This window comes from Diceros bicornis, chromosome 8 (genome assembly GCF_020826845.1).
Source record: "Diceros bicornis minor isolate mBicDic1 chromosome 8, mDicBic1.mat.cur, whole genome shotgun sequence".
Lineage (NCBI taxonomy): Eukaryota > Metazoa > Chordata > Mammalia > Perissodactyla > Rhinocerotidae > Diceros > Diceros bicornis.
In genome coordinates, this window is record NC_080747.1 from 55014624 (window position 1) to 55028045 (window position 13422).

General features: G+C 36.5%; 1 pseudogene; it reads right to left on the bottom strand.

Annotated features, from left to right (window-relative positions):
* Nucleotides 1-13422, bottom strand: part of LOC131409657 (UDP-glucuronosyltransferase 2B31-like) — a 62922-nt pseudogene that overhangs the window by 34797 nt on the left and 14703 nt on the right.

Here is a 13422-nt window from a genome sequence, read left to right on the forward strand (position 1 = left end):
TCTATTAGTTTCAGATGTATATCATAGTGATTGAATATTTATGTACATAATGAAATGATCACCACAATAAGTCTAGTTACTGTCGGTCAGCATACAAAAAGCATAAAAAAATTAAAATATTATTGCCTATATTTCCTATGCCGTACATTACATCCCCATGACTTATTTATTTGATAACTGGAAGCTTATACCTATTAAACCCATTCAGCTGTTTCACTCACCCCTCAGCTCCTCCTTACTCTGTTAAGACCTAGTTTGTTTCCTGTTTTTATGAGTCTGTTTCTGTTTTGTTTGTTCATTTGTTTTGTTTTTTAGGTTCCACATATAAATGAAATCATACAATATTTATCTTTCTCTGTCTGACATTTCACTTAGCATTACACTCTTTAGGTCCATCCATGTTGTTGTAAATGGAAATATTACCTTCCTTTTTATGGCTGAGTAATAGTCCATTGTGTATATATATACATATATATGTGATATATATGTATGTATACATCACATCTTCTTCTTTCTTTTTTTTTTTTTTTTGAGGAATATCGGCCCTGAGCTAACATCTGCCAATCCCCCTCTTTTTACTGAGGAATACTGGCCCTGGGCTAACATCCATGCCCATCTTCCTCCACTTTATATGGGACGTCGCCACAGCACTGCTTGACAAGCAGTGCGTCAGTGCGCACCGGTGGTCTGAACTGGTGAAGCACGGGCTGCTGCAGTGGAATGCACGCACTTAACCGCTTGCGCCACTGGGCCAGCCCCTATACCACATCTTCCTTAACCATTCATTTATTTATGGGCACTTAGATTGCTTCCATATCTTGACTATTGTAATAGTGCTGCAGTGAACATAGGGTGCAAATATCTTTTTGAACTAGTGGTTTTATTTCCTTCAGATAAATACCCAGAAGTGGAATTGCTGGATCTTATGGTAGTTCTGTTTTCAATTTTTGAAGAACCTCCATGCTATTTCTATAGTGGCTGCCCCAATTTATATTCCCAACAGCAGTGCATGAGTGTTCTCGTTTCTCCACGTCCTCACAATGTTATTTGTTATTGTTTGTATTTTTTATAATAGTCCTTCTGACAGGTCTGACGTGGTATTGTATTGTGGTTTTGATTTGCATTTCCCTGATGATTAGCGATGATAAGCAACAAAGAACCACCTCTCAGTTTCATTGATTTTTTTAATGTTTTTTAGTATATTACATTTATTTCCACTCTGATCTTTATTATTTCCTTCCTTCTAATAACTTTGAGATTTATGTCTTCTTTTCCTAGTTCCTTTAGGTGTAAGTTTAAATTGTTTCTTTGAGATTTCTCTTGTCTCTTGTGGTAGGCCTGTATCACTATGAACTTTCCTCTTAGAACTGTTTTTGCTGCATCCCATAGATTTTGGAAAGTTATGTTTGCATTTTCATTTGTTTCAAGGTATTTTTTTTTTTTACCATTTTCATTTCTTCATTAACTCATTGGTTGTTTAATAGCATGTTGTTTAGTCTTCTTGTGTTTGTGTTTTTTCCACTTTCCTTCTCATAATTGATTTCTTGTTTCACATAGTTGTGGTTGGAAAAGATGCCTGATATAATTTCAATCCTCTTAAATCTATTGAGTTTTGCTTTTGGCCTAATATGTGATCTATCCTGGAGAATTCCATGTGCTCTTGAAAAGAATGTTTATTTTGCAGTAATTGGTTGGAATGTTCTGTATATATCACTTAAGTTCATCTGGTCTAAAGTGTCATTTAAGGCCAATTTTCCATATTGATTTTCTGTCTGGATGATTTATCCATTGACGTAAGTGTGTTGTTAAAGTCTCCTACTACTACTGTAGTACTATTAATTTCTCACTTTATCTCTTTTTTTTTGGCAGGGATTCTGCTTTGTGTGTGAGTGTGTCTGTGTGTGTGTGTGTGTGGAAGATTGGTCCTGAGCTAACATCCATGCTAATCCTCCTCTTTTTGCTGAGGGAAACCAGTTCTGAGCTAACATCTATTGCCAATCCTCCTCCTTTGTTTTCCCAAAAGCCCCAGTAGATAGTTGTATGTCATAGCTGCACATCCTTCTAGTTGCTGTATGTAGGATGTGGCCTCAGCATGGCCCGAGAAATGGTGCATCGGTGTGAGCCCGGGATCCAAACCCGGGCCGCCAGTAGTGGAGCGCGCACTTAACCACTAAGCCATGGGGCCGGCCCTCCCTTTATGTCTTTTAATGTTTTCTATAAATATTTAGTTGTTTTTATATTGGATGCATAAATACTTACAAATACTATATAATCTCTTTGGATTAAACCCTTCATCACTATGTAATGCACTTTTTTGTCTTTTGTTACATTCTTTGTCTTAAAGTTAATTTGTCTGATATGAGCATTGCTACCCCAGCTTTCTTTTCATTTCCACTCACATAACATATCTTATTCCACCTCTTTACTTTCAGTCTGTGTGTGTCTTTAGATCTGAAGGGAGTCTCTTGTAGACAATGTATAGATGTGTCTTGTTTTTTTTTTAAATCCATTTAGCAACCCTATGTCTTTTGATTTGAGCATTTAGTCCTTTTATATTTAAAGAAATAATTGATAGGTGTTTTCTGATTGCTATTTTGTTAGTTGACTTCTGATTATTTTGGTAATTCTTCTATGATATTTTCTTCTCTTGATCTCTTCCATTGTGTTTGAATGGTTTTCTTTAGAGCTGCTTTGTCTTTATTTTTTGTGTATCCGTTCTAGGGTTTTGATATGTGACTACCATAAGGTTCATATATAAATACATTTATAATGTGTATATATATATTTATATACAGCAGTCTATTTTAAGGTGACATTTGCCTAAGTTTGAACACATTCTAAAATCGCTACATATTTACTTCCCCCTTCCATGTTTTCTGTTTTTGATGTCGTATTTTACATCCCTTTATTTTGTGTATTATTTAACTACTTATTTCAATTATAGTTGATTTTACTGATTTTGCCTTTTAACCTTCATGCTAGCTTTTTAAGTCACTGATCCATTACATTTACTAAATGCCTATATCAGTGAGATTTTTTTTCTTTCATAAATCTTCTTATTTCTAGTTATGGCCTAATATCTTTGTCTTGACATGAGTACAGCCATGTTTGGCCGCTCCATTGACCTACAGCCACCAGCACAAAAAGAAATACAAAGCTGCTTTCTGCGTGGTGGGAACTGGCCTTTTCCTGGGAACTGGCCTTTCTCCCGCGGAGAGAGTTGCAAGTTGTAACATTTCAAGGCTCTTGGAGCGTCGTAGCCCGGAATGGACTGGCCATCTGTGCCGGGCTGAGACGATAACCAAAGAGAACAATGCACATACACAACTACTGGGCTGGGACGTTAGCCAGGGGGCTCAGTGCACGTACGCCGCTGATAACCATTTTGTGCATGGGAACACTAAATGCTTGCTCTGCAAACTCTGTAAATGCTTACTCTGAAAATTACTGATGGTATAAAAACTGCTGGAAACTGAGCCCTGGAGAGAGTTCCACCTGTGGAAGGGACACCTTGCCCAGGACGTGTGATCCTTGCCCAGCCGCGTTGATTGAGAGGGCTCTCCCGGCAGTGGGGCGTGGATGTTGTGAGTAACTGATTTGATGTGAAGTAATTGATTTGATATGAAGTAATTGATTTGATGTGTTCTCTTTTCGGTCAACCTGGTGTTTCTCTTTCTGGTTGATTTGTGTCATTTCTCTTCAGCCGATGTGGGTGTTTTCCCTTTCCAGTCGGGCTGATGTTTTTTTTTCCCTCTTAATATTTGACCTATTTGGATCTGTTTGCAGACTGTCGCCTTTACTATCCTCTGTATAATAAAATATACCTTCGGTCCATTTGTTTGGAGTGGAAAGTGTCTTTTATGTCTCCGATCGAATCCCTGAACCTCTCTTAACAATCTTCCACTTAAAAAAGACCCTCTAAGGTCTTGTAAGGTGATTTTAGTAATGATGAACTCCTTTAATTTTTGCTTCTCTGAGAAAACTCTTTTTCTATCCTTCAATTCTGAATGATCACCTTGCTGGGTAGAGTAATCTTGGTTGTAACTTTTTTTCTTTCAACAATTTAAATATATCCTGCCACTCCCTTCTGCCCTGTTAACTTTCTGTTGAAAACTCTGCTGACAGTCTTATGGGGATTCCCTTGCATATGACTTCTTGTTTTTCTCTTGCTGCTTTTAAGATTATCTCTTTATCTTTCTATTTTGCCATTTTAATTATAATATGTCTTGGTGTGGATCTCTTTGAGTTTATCTTGTTTGGGAGTCTGCACTTCCTGGACCTGGATGTCTATTTTCTTCCTCAGGTTAGGGAAGTTTTTAGCCATTATTTCTTCAAATAATTTTTTTTGACCCTGTCTCTCTCTCTTCTCCTACTGGGATACCTATAGTGCAAATATTAGTTGTCCCAGAGATTCCTTAAACTATTCTCAGTTTTTAAAATTTGGTTTTCTTTTTGATGTTCTGATTGGGTGATTTCCATTATATATCTTCCAGATCACTGATCTGTTCTTCTGTATTGTCTAATCTGTTATTGACTTGCTCTAGTGTATTTTTCCTTTCACTTATTGTATTCTTCAGCATTAATTGGTTTTTTCTTATATTTTCTAACTCTTTTTTGAAGATTTCAGTGTGCTCTCCATTCTTCAGTTCAATGAGCATCTTTATATTACTTTGAAGATTTTATTGGGTAAATTACTTATTTTTGTTTCATTAGTATTTTCTTCTAGAATTTTACCTTGTTTTCTCATTTGGAACATATTTGTTTGTCTTCTCATTTTACTTGACTTTCTTGTCTGTTTCTATGAATTAGGCAAAACAGCTACCTCTCAGTCTTGAAGAAGTGGACTTTTGTAGAAATGTCCCTTGTGTAGAGTGTGTGTGTTGGGCTGACTTAGTAGGATGGTGGAGCTAGAGTGTGCATGGGCCAAGGGGTCCCAAACTTTACTGTACTGGGTCCACCTTGGAGGTATGGCTGGAGCTTGTGTGGGCCAGGGACATGCTGGGATAGCCTTGGTAAGAAGGTCAGAAGGTCTGGACCATGCTCCCACCTGCACTACTAGGTGGTGGGGTATGCAAAAAATGGTGCTTGCCAGTGTCTCCAACCAGGGAGAGAGTTCCCAGAGTTCCCTGCCCATTTGGCACATGCTCTAGGGTTAGTATATGGATTTCCTTCCTGTATATTCTAGGTACACTTTAAACTACTGTTTTTTGATGTGCCCCATAGCAAACAACAATCCTTCATATGAGCCTTTCAGTGATATCCCTTCTTGCTGCAGGTTTCCACATTGGGGGTGGGTTTTGCATCAATACCGCGTCTGTGCCTCTCCTACTCATCTCTATGTGTTCTCTCTATTGTTTGTTTTGCAGAATGTGTTCAATCAGCCCTCAGTTCTTCTTCAGGAAGAATTGCTCAATATGTAGATGTAGATTTGATGTGTCCATGGGAGAGGGTCAGATCAGGGTCTGCCTACACCACCATCTCAGACTCTCTGACTTATATATATTACTTTATGAAAAATGTCTTTTCAAAATTAAAAGGAAAGGGACATCAGCATCATGGCAGAGTGAGCTTTTCCATAAAGTCTCCCTGGATAAGACACAACAAAAATGACATTCATATACCAAGAAAGGACATTCACATAACACAAAAAAAGGACATCTGAGAGGCCGATGCAGCGGCACATCTGAGAGTGGACTAGTTGGAGACCCCGGAGGAACTGGGGAGAGATAAGGAGAAATCCTCCCCTCCCCAATCAATTGGTGACTCTGGGCCATGCAGCTCCCAGAGAGGGGGGAGTGGAGGCCCTCTGCAGGAAAACTGTCACTCTCCAAGTTCTATCACAGACTGTGAGAAACTCCCTTATAGAGGACTCTGAACTCTAGTCGGGGTGCCATGAACATGTGAGCTCCCCAGGAGAGCAGATAGTGGAGGAAGAACAAGATTCCCCCTGGAATCAGGCAGGCAAAAGATAGAACCCCTCCCACCCACCTACCCAGCACTTCATCTCAGCCAGTCGGCCAGAGCACTTGGTCAGCCAGAGTGCTCGCAGATTGCAGTGGGCTCAGAATACACAGACCTTGACCGCCACACAGTGACAGCAGGTGGAAACTGCAACCAGATCTTGGTAAGATGAGGATAACAAGTCAACTTCAGCAGGCACAATGCAAAAATATATTAAATCTCCTGTCCAGAAGGAAAATGACAAGCACCCGGAAATCGACCCTGAAGGCACAGAAATTTATAACCTAAATGATAGAGAATTCAAAATAGCCATCATCAAAAAGCTCAACGAGTTACAAGAAAACACTAATAAACAATACAAGATCAGGAATTACTTCACAAAGGAGATTTAAACCCTAAAGAAAAACCAATCAGTATTGTTGGAGATGAAAAACACAATGGAGGAGATAAAGGAAAATCGAGAATCTTTAAAGAACAGAGCTAATAATATGGAGGAAAGAATTAGCACTATTGGGGATAAGAATACAGATATGCTCCAGATGGAGAAAGAAAGAGAAGAAAGACTAAAAAGAAATGAAGAAATTCTCCAAGATATATCCTATTCAATTAGGAAAAGTAACATAAGGATTATAGGAATTCCTGAGGGAGAAGAGAGAGAAAAAGGAACAGAGAGCTTATTCAAGGAAATAATAGCTGAGAACCTCCTAAATATGGGCAAGGAGTTGAAAACACCAGTAAAGGAAGCCAATAGATTACCTAAATAGATCAACCGGTAAAGGGCCTCTCCAAGGCATTTAGTAGTAAAGCTGGCAAAAGTCAATGGCAAAGAAACAATATTAAGGACAGCTACACAAAAACAGAAAATAATATACAAAAGAATTCCCATCAGGCTCTCAGCAGATTACTCAACAGAAACTTTACTGACTAGGAGACACTGGAATGATATGTTCACAATTTTGAAAGACAAAACCTTTCAGCTAGGAATAATCTATCCAGTGAAAATATCCTTCAAATATGATGAAGAAATAATAACTCTCCCAGATAAACAAAACCTAAGCGAGTTCATGGCCATGAGAACCCCACTACAGTAAATGCTCAGGAAGGCCCTCATGCCTGAAAAATAAAAAAAGAGAAAGAGGATACAAAGCTTTGAGCAAGGAGAAAAATTGGTAGACAAAATCAGAAAAATAGTAGCTCTCTATCAGAATAGATTAGTAAACACTTAAATACCAAAATCAAAGACTAAACGAAGGAAAACACCAAAAATAAATATAACCTCATCACTTTAAACACGCACTCAGTACACAAGATAGAATAAGTTGTGACAATAATAATTTAGAGGGAACAGGAAATTGATTGAATCAATTTAATCTAAGGAAATAAGAGGTTATCAGATAATGGACTATCTCATCCATGAGATTTATACAAACCTCAAGGTAATACTAAATAAATATTCAGAACAGAATCACACATGACAAATAAAGAGAAAACTAAAAGAGTCACCATACAGAACTACCAAACTGAATTGGTGGTCCGAAACACATGAGAGGAGAAACAGTGGAAATGCAAAAGAACCAGAAAATAAGCGACAAAATAGCAATATTAAGCCCTCATATATCAGTAATCACTCTAAATGTAAATGGATTTAATTCTCCAATCAAAAGACACAGAGTGGCAGAATGGATAAAAAAGCAAGACCCAACAATATGCTTCCTCCAGAAACCACATCTCAGCTCTAAAGACAAACACCAGCTCAGAGTGAAAGGAGGGAAGACAATACTCTAAGCTAATGACAAACAAAAGAAAGCAGGTGTTGCCATACTTGTATCAGACAAAGTAGACTTTAAGATAAAACAAGTAATGAGAGACAGGGAGAGGCAATATATAATGATAAAAGGGACACTCCATCAAGAAGATATATCAATTATAAATATATACACACCCAGCATAGGAGCACCAACGTACATAAAGCAACCATTAACAAACATAAAGGAATGTTAACAACAACACAATAATAATAGAGGATCTTAATACCCCAATTAAATCAATGGATAGATCATCAAGACAAAAAGTCAACAAGGAAATAGTGGACTTAAACAAAAACTGGATGAGATGGACTTAATAGACATATGCAGAGCACTTAATCCAAAAACAGCTGAATACACACTCTTCTCAAGCACACGTGGAACATTCTCAAGGATAGATCATATGTTGAGAAACAAGGCAAATCTCTATAATTTTAAGAAGATTGAAATCATAACAAATATCTTTTCTAACCATAATGCTATGAAACTAGAAATCAACCACAAGAAAATAACTGGGAAAGTTACAAAGATGTGGAGATTAAACAACACGCTACTGAATAACCAATGGATTATCAATGAAGTTAAAGGAGAAATAAAAAAAAAAATCTGGAGACAAATGAAAATGAAAACACACCATACCAACTCATATGGGATGCAACAAAAGCGGTCCTGAGAGGGAAACTCATAGCAATACAGGCCCACCTTAACAGACAAGAAAAATCCCAAATAAGCAACCTTAAACCATGCCTAACAGAACTAGAAAAAGAAGAACAGGGCCCAAAGTCAGCAGAAGGAGAGAAATGATAAAAATTAGAGCAGAAATTAATGAAATTGAAACACAGTAGAAAAGATCAATGAAACAAAGAGTTGGTTCTTTGAGAAGATGATAAACAAAGTTGACAAACACTTAGCCAAACTCACTATGAAAAAAAGAGAAAAGGTGCAAATAAATAAATAAAATTAGAAATGAAAGAGGAGAAAGTACAACAGATACCACAGAAATACAAAGGATTATAAGAGAACACTATAAAAACTACGTGCCAACAAATTAGACAATCTAGAAGAAATAGATAAATTCTTAGACTCATATAACCTCCTAAAACTGAACCAAGAAGAAATAGAGAAGTTGAATAGACCAATCACAAGTAAGGAAATTGAAACAATAATCAAAAACCTCCCAGAAAATAAAAGTCCAGGACCAGATGGCTTCTCTGGAGAATTTTACCAAACGTTCAAAGAAGATTTAATACTTATCCTTCTCAAACTATTCCAAAAAATAGAGGAAGTTGGAACACTTCCTAACACATTCCACAAGGCAACATCACCCTGATACCACAGCCAGAAGATCATACACCATGGACAATTGGGATATATACTGAAAATAAACCATTTTAGAAGAATTTAAAACGTTTGATGAGATCTCATGCTGAAAGAAAGCTATAACTGCAGATTAGTAGTGTTATAACATTCACGGTTTCCTACATCAACTTTGTTCCCAATGCTTCCTCTTAACCCTTATACCATTTCAGTGATTCTTCTCATCCTACTGATCGGCTTTTTCAAAATTTCTCCACTATTCTGAACCTTTGAAAAACTTTTCCCTTAAAGCCACCTAAAAAAACTGAATGTGACAGTAACGCTGAGTTATCAATTACTGTTCAAAGGATTGAGTAAACAGTACTCATCATCGTGTTCATGTCAAGGCTCATTTCTGCCCTCCTGGTCTTCATATGAGAACATCTCTAGAAATAGTATCGAGTAAAAACAATAGTATACTCACGAAGGATCATTAATGACTAGTTTCAATGCATTGAGCAAATCTGTACTTGACATTGTGTGGAAGTCCAATCTAACAGTTGCTCCCTTGGTCTTCATGTGAGTGATATTATCAGGTTGATCCTCAAACAAAGGAATGCCCAGCATAGGGATCCCATGGTAGATCGCCCCATAGAAGCCATTGGTTCCACCATGAGTTATAAAGGCTTTGGTTTTTGGATGACCTAAGAAAGAGTGAATGTCATTAAACTTATTAATTATAAGTTTGAGAAATGGGCATTATAAGGCCCTGAAATAGGCAATGTTTTTTAGATAACAGATTATTATACGCTTGCACCTGCATTTAAATTGCTTTCAGAACTCAGAGCAATAAATACCTAAGTCTGATGGAGAGGTAAGTGAAGACTACATGAAAGAAGTGGTATGTCACTTGAACTTCAAAAATGAATACAAGGTTAGGAGGGGAACAAACTGAAAGAACATTCTGGATAAAAGAAATAACATACAAAAAATGGTGCGGGGGGATGTTGGAAACGTATTCTCTTAAAGAAGTTGTGAAGTTGTTGAGTCTGATGTGAAGGGTGACAAGACAACAAAGAAGGTGATGGTGGTGACACTGCAACCAGAAGAAATAAAAGCTACATTTTATCATGAAATGTGTTATCACTTTGTGAAAAACATTGTGATTTTTTCCCTTTAGAAAATGGAGATTTTCTGGTAATAAAAGAGGAGCTGTAATTTTTCAGTAGCATTTCAAATATCCCTACAAGTAGGAGAAAAGATAGGTGTAAGGAGAGAATTCACAGACAGAGCAACAGTCCAGGAAGTTATTGAAAAATTCGCTGTAAGAAGTAATTACATCTAATAAAGATATTTTAATTCTGGTCATAAGGGATGTGACTGTATATAATAAAATACGAACTATTATATTTTATGTTTTTTTTCCCCTAGGACTGGAAATATAGAGAACTTAAGATTTATGTTTGAGTATTTGAATAACATATGCTCAATAAATTTGTTTCCTGTTCAACTGTTGTCACTCTGCTCATCTGTTACTCATGTTTTCAATATTTGTTCTCCTGAGTCTTAACAAGAAGGTCGTTCTGGGGGATCCACTTACAGAGCTGAGTATTGGATCCTAAGGTATCTGGTTTCTCACCATCAAATCTCCATAGAACCTCTTAGGGTAAAGAAAATACCTTATTCCATGAGTCAAATTTCAAAGTTACAGCATGTTAGAATTCTAAAGAGAGGAACCAACATGCCTTCCACAGGGTGGATGAGGAAATGAGGACAAGGGATGCTAGGTAAATAGAGCCACTAAAACACTGTTGCAATAGGAATACTCCTATTACATGCACTTATATTCATGTTCAATCAGGTATGAAATGCAATCATGGCATTTCACACATTCTAACACAGAGGAATCAGGGTGACATAGGTTATGAATACAAATTCAAATATTTAGAAAATTGTTAGGCAGTCACAATTCTAGTCCAAAAAACAGTGGGAAATCACTAATAATCTACATATTTATTTTGCTTTATTTCATATACTGACTCTAATTTTCTAAATTTAATATTAACCTGTTTATTTCCTTTGACTGTTATAGAAGGGAGTTTACTTACATTCACTTGGTCCTTAAGTTATTATATTAGACATTTACTTTTTCTTTACAAAAAGGCTAATCTGTGCAATCAGACACTAGCGAAACAGCAATATTTCTGCTTATTAATAATTTATTAATAATTAATTAATTCTGCTTAGAAAGTGAGTATACCACTTTTATATTACAAATTAAGTACTATCTCCAAGAAACATTTGAACTTGTAAATTTTGACACCGAATCAGACTATTATTACTATTACTATGTTTGGAAATTCTTTAAATTTAGAGAAGAGCCTGTGGATAATTTATGAATGACAATATTGCAGTTGAAAAAATTCCAAAAGTATGACGCTAAAATTTATTCAACTAGCCCTTAACACTTCAACAAATGAAACACAAAGCACTGACAGCATTAATTAACATGGTTTATATGCCCAGTACCAAAATAAGATAACAATTCAAAGAAATGGTCATAAACTGAATTATATTTTACAAGTGGTTAAATTCTATTTGCTATGTGAATGTAAGTAACTTTAAGTTCTCAGCAAAAATTATCATAGATTATTAGAAGAATACTATATCAGATAGAAAATTAAGAAGTAGTTCACAAAATATACAAAGAACCCAGGTATATTTTATACATTAGAAAAAAGTTACTACTATATTTTATGGAGAAGGAGGGATCTGAACGTTTTCCCCCCCGGCTTCCTTCTGTTTGACTCTTTATATTCCCTTCTCCTTCCTCAGTCAGGATGAGCAGTTAATCTAACAGGTTAGAGGCAGAGTTCCTTAGGAGCCAGATTATATAATGCACAGAGTTCAACTTAAGAGCAGAATCCATCTCCTCCCTTTCTCTTTTATCTTTCTGCTTCAGACTTCAGGAGGGCCTAATCAACCAGGGGAAGAAGTCTATTTTTCTCTTTTTCTAAATCTTCATTCCCGGTTTGGGTACCTGGAGGCAGCTTGGTTAGCTTTGGTCATCATTATTCTGAATAGCACCCTGAAAAGCACACTGAATAGACCTATTCCAAAATTGAGGGGAAGTAAAAGATGTCAGGATTACATGGCAAGTGTAAACTGCATGATGCATTCAGACTTTCATATTATGTTAATATTGCTAGACGTTATTGTGCTAGTACAGTGGCTGTTAAAATTTAACTCCTTTCTGATAACATCTGTACTGTGTACACAGTGCCCTCAGGAATCCTGCAAGGAAAAGGAGCAGATGAGAAGGCAGCATTTGGTGATTTTTGTACTGCCCACAAAACCATTTTAATACGAAAACTTCACACTACACCTCTTAAATATGTTTCATTTTGATTACATTGTTAATGTCAAAGTTATTGTGAGTCAAAGACACCTTCTGTACTACTTTAGTACCCGCCAAGGATAGTTTGCTTTGTAAACTCATATCTGAGATAAATTGTAGGCGTCATAATAGTTTTACCTTTCTTGCAGGAAATGTTTGTAATCAGACACTTTATAGAGTTTAAAAGACTCGCTAAGGAGTTGTCCACTATAAGGTACTTTATCTACCTTTGTGGAATTTGAGCAAGAGCTTAAGCAATCACACTGACTCTTTCTTCTGCCGTATTACTGACCATTGACCCCAGAGTAAGCACCACAATACCATTTTCTCCAGAGCTCTGGGTAAACTTTCATTTCCTGTGAAGAAAGAATTTGCTCCATCACAAAAGACAACAGCATAGCAACACTATGGAAAGGATTGCTACAAACAACTAAAGAGAGAAAATCAAATATCACAATTAGGAATTATTAAAGTAGTAGTTGTTTTATTTTTAATTGTAGTACAAAATAACAAAATTTACAACCTCAGCCTTTCCTAAGTGTACAGTACAGAAGTGTTAAGTATATTCACATTGTACAACCAATCTCCAGAACTCTTTCATCTTGTAAAATGGTAAGTCTACGTCCATTAAAAAAATCTCCATTTCCCCTTTCCCTGGGCCCTGGCAATCATCATTCTACTTTTTGTTTCTACGAATTTAGCTAGTTAGATAACTTATATATGTTGAATTGTACAATATTTGTTTTTCTGTGACTGACATTTCACTTAGCATAAGGTTCATTCATGGTATGATATGTGTCATAATTTCCTTCCTCTTAAAGGCTAATATTCCATTGTTTGTATACCACATATTTTTGTTTATTGCTTTATCGGTTGATGGCCACTTGAATTGCTTCAACTTCTTGGCTCTTGTAGATAGTGCTACTATGAACATGGGTGTGCAAATATCTTGTTTGGATCCTG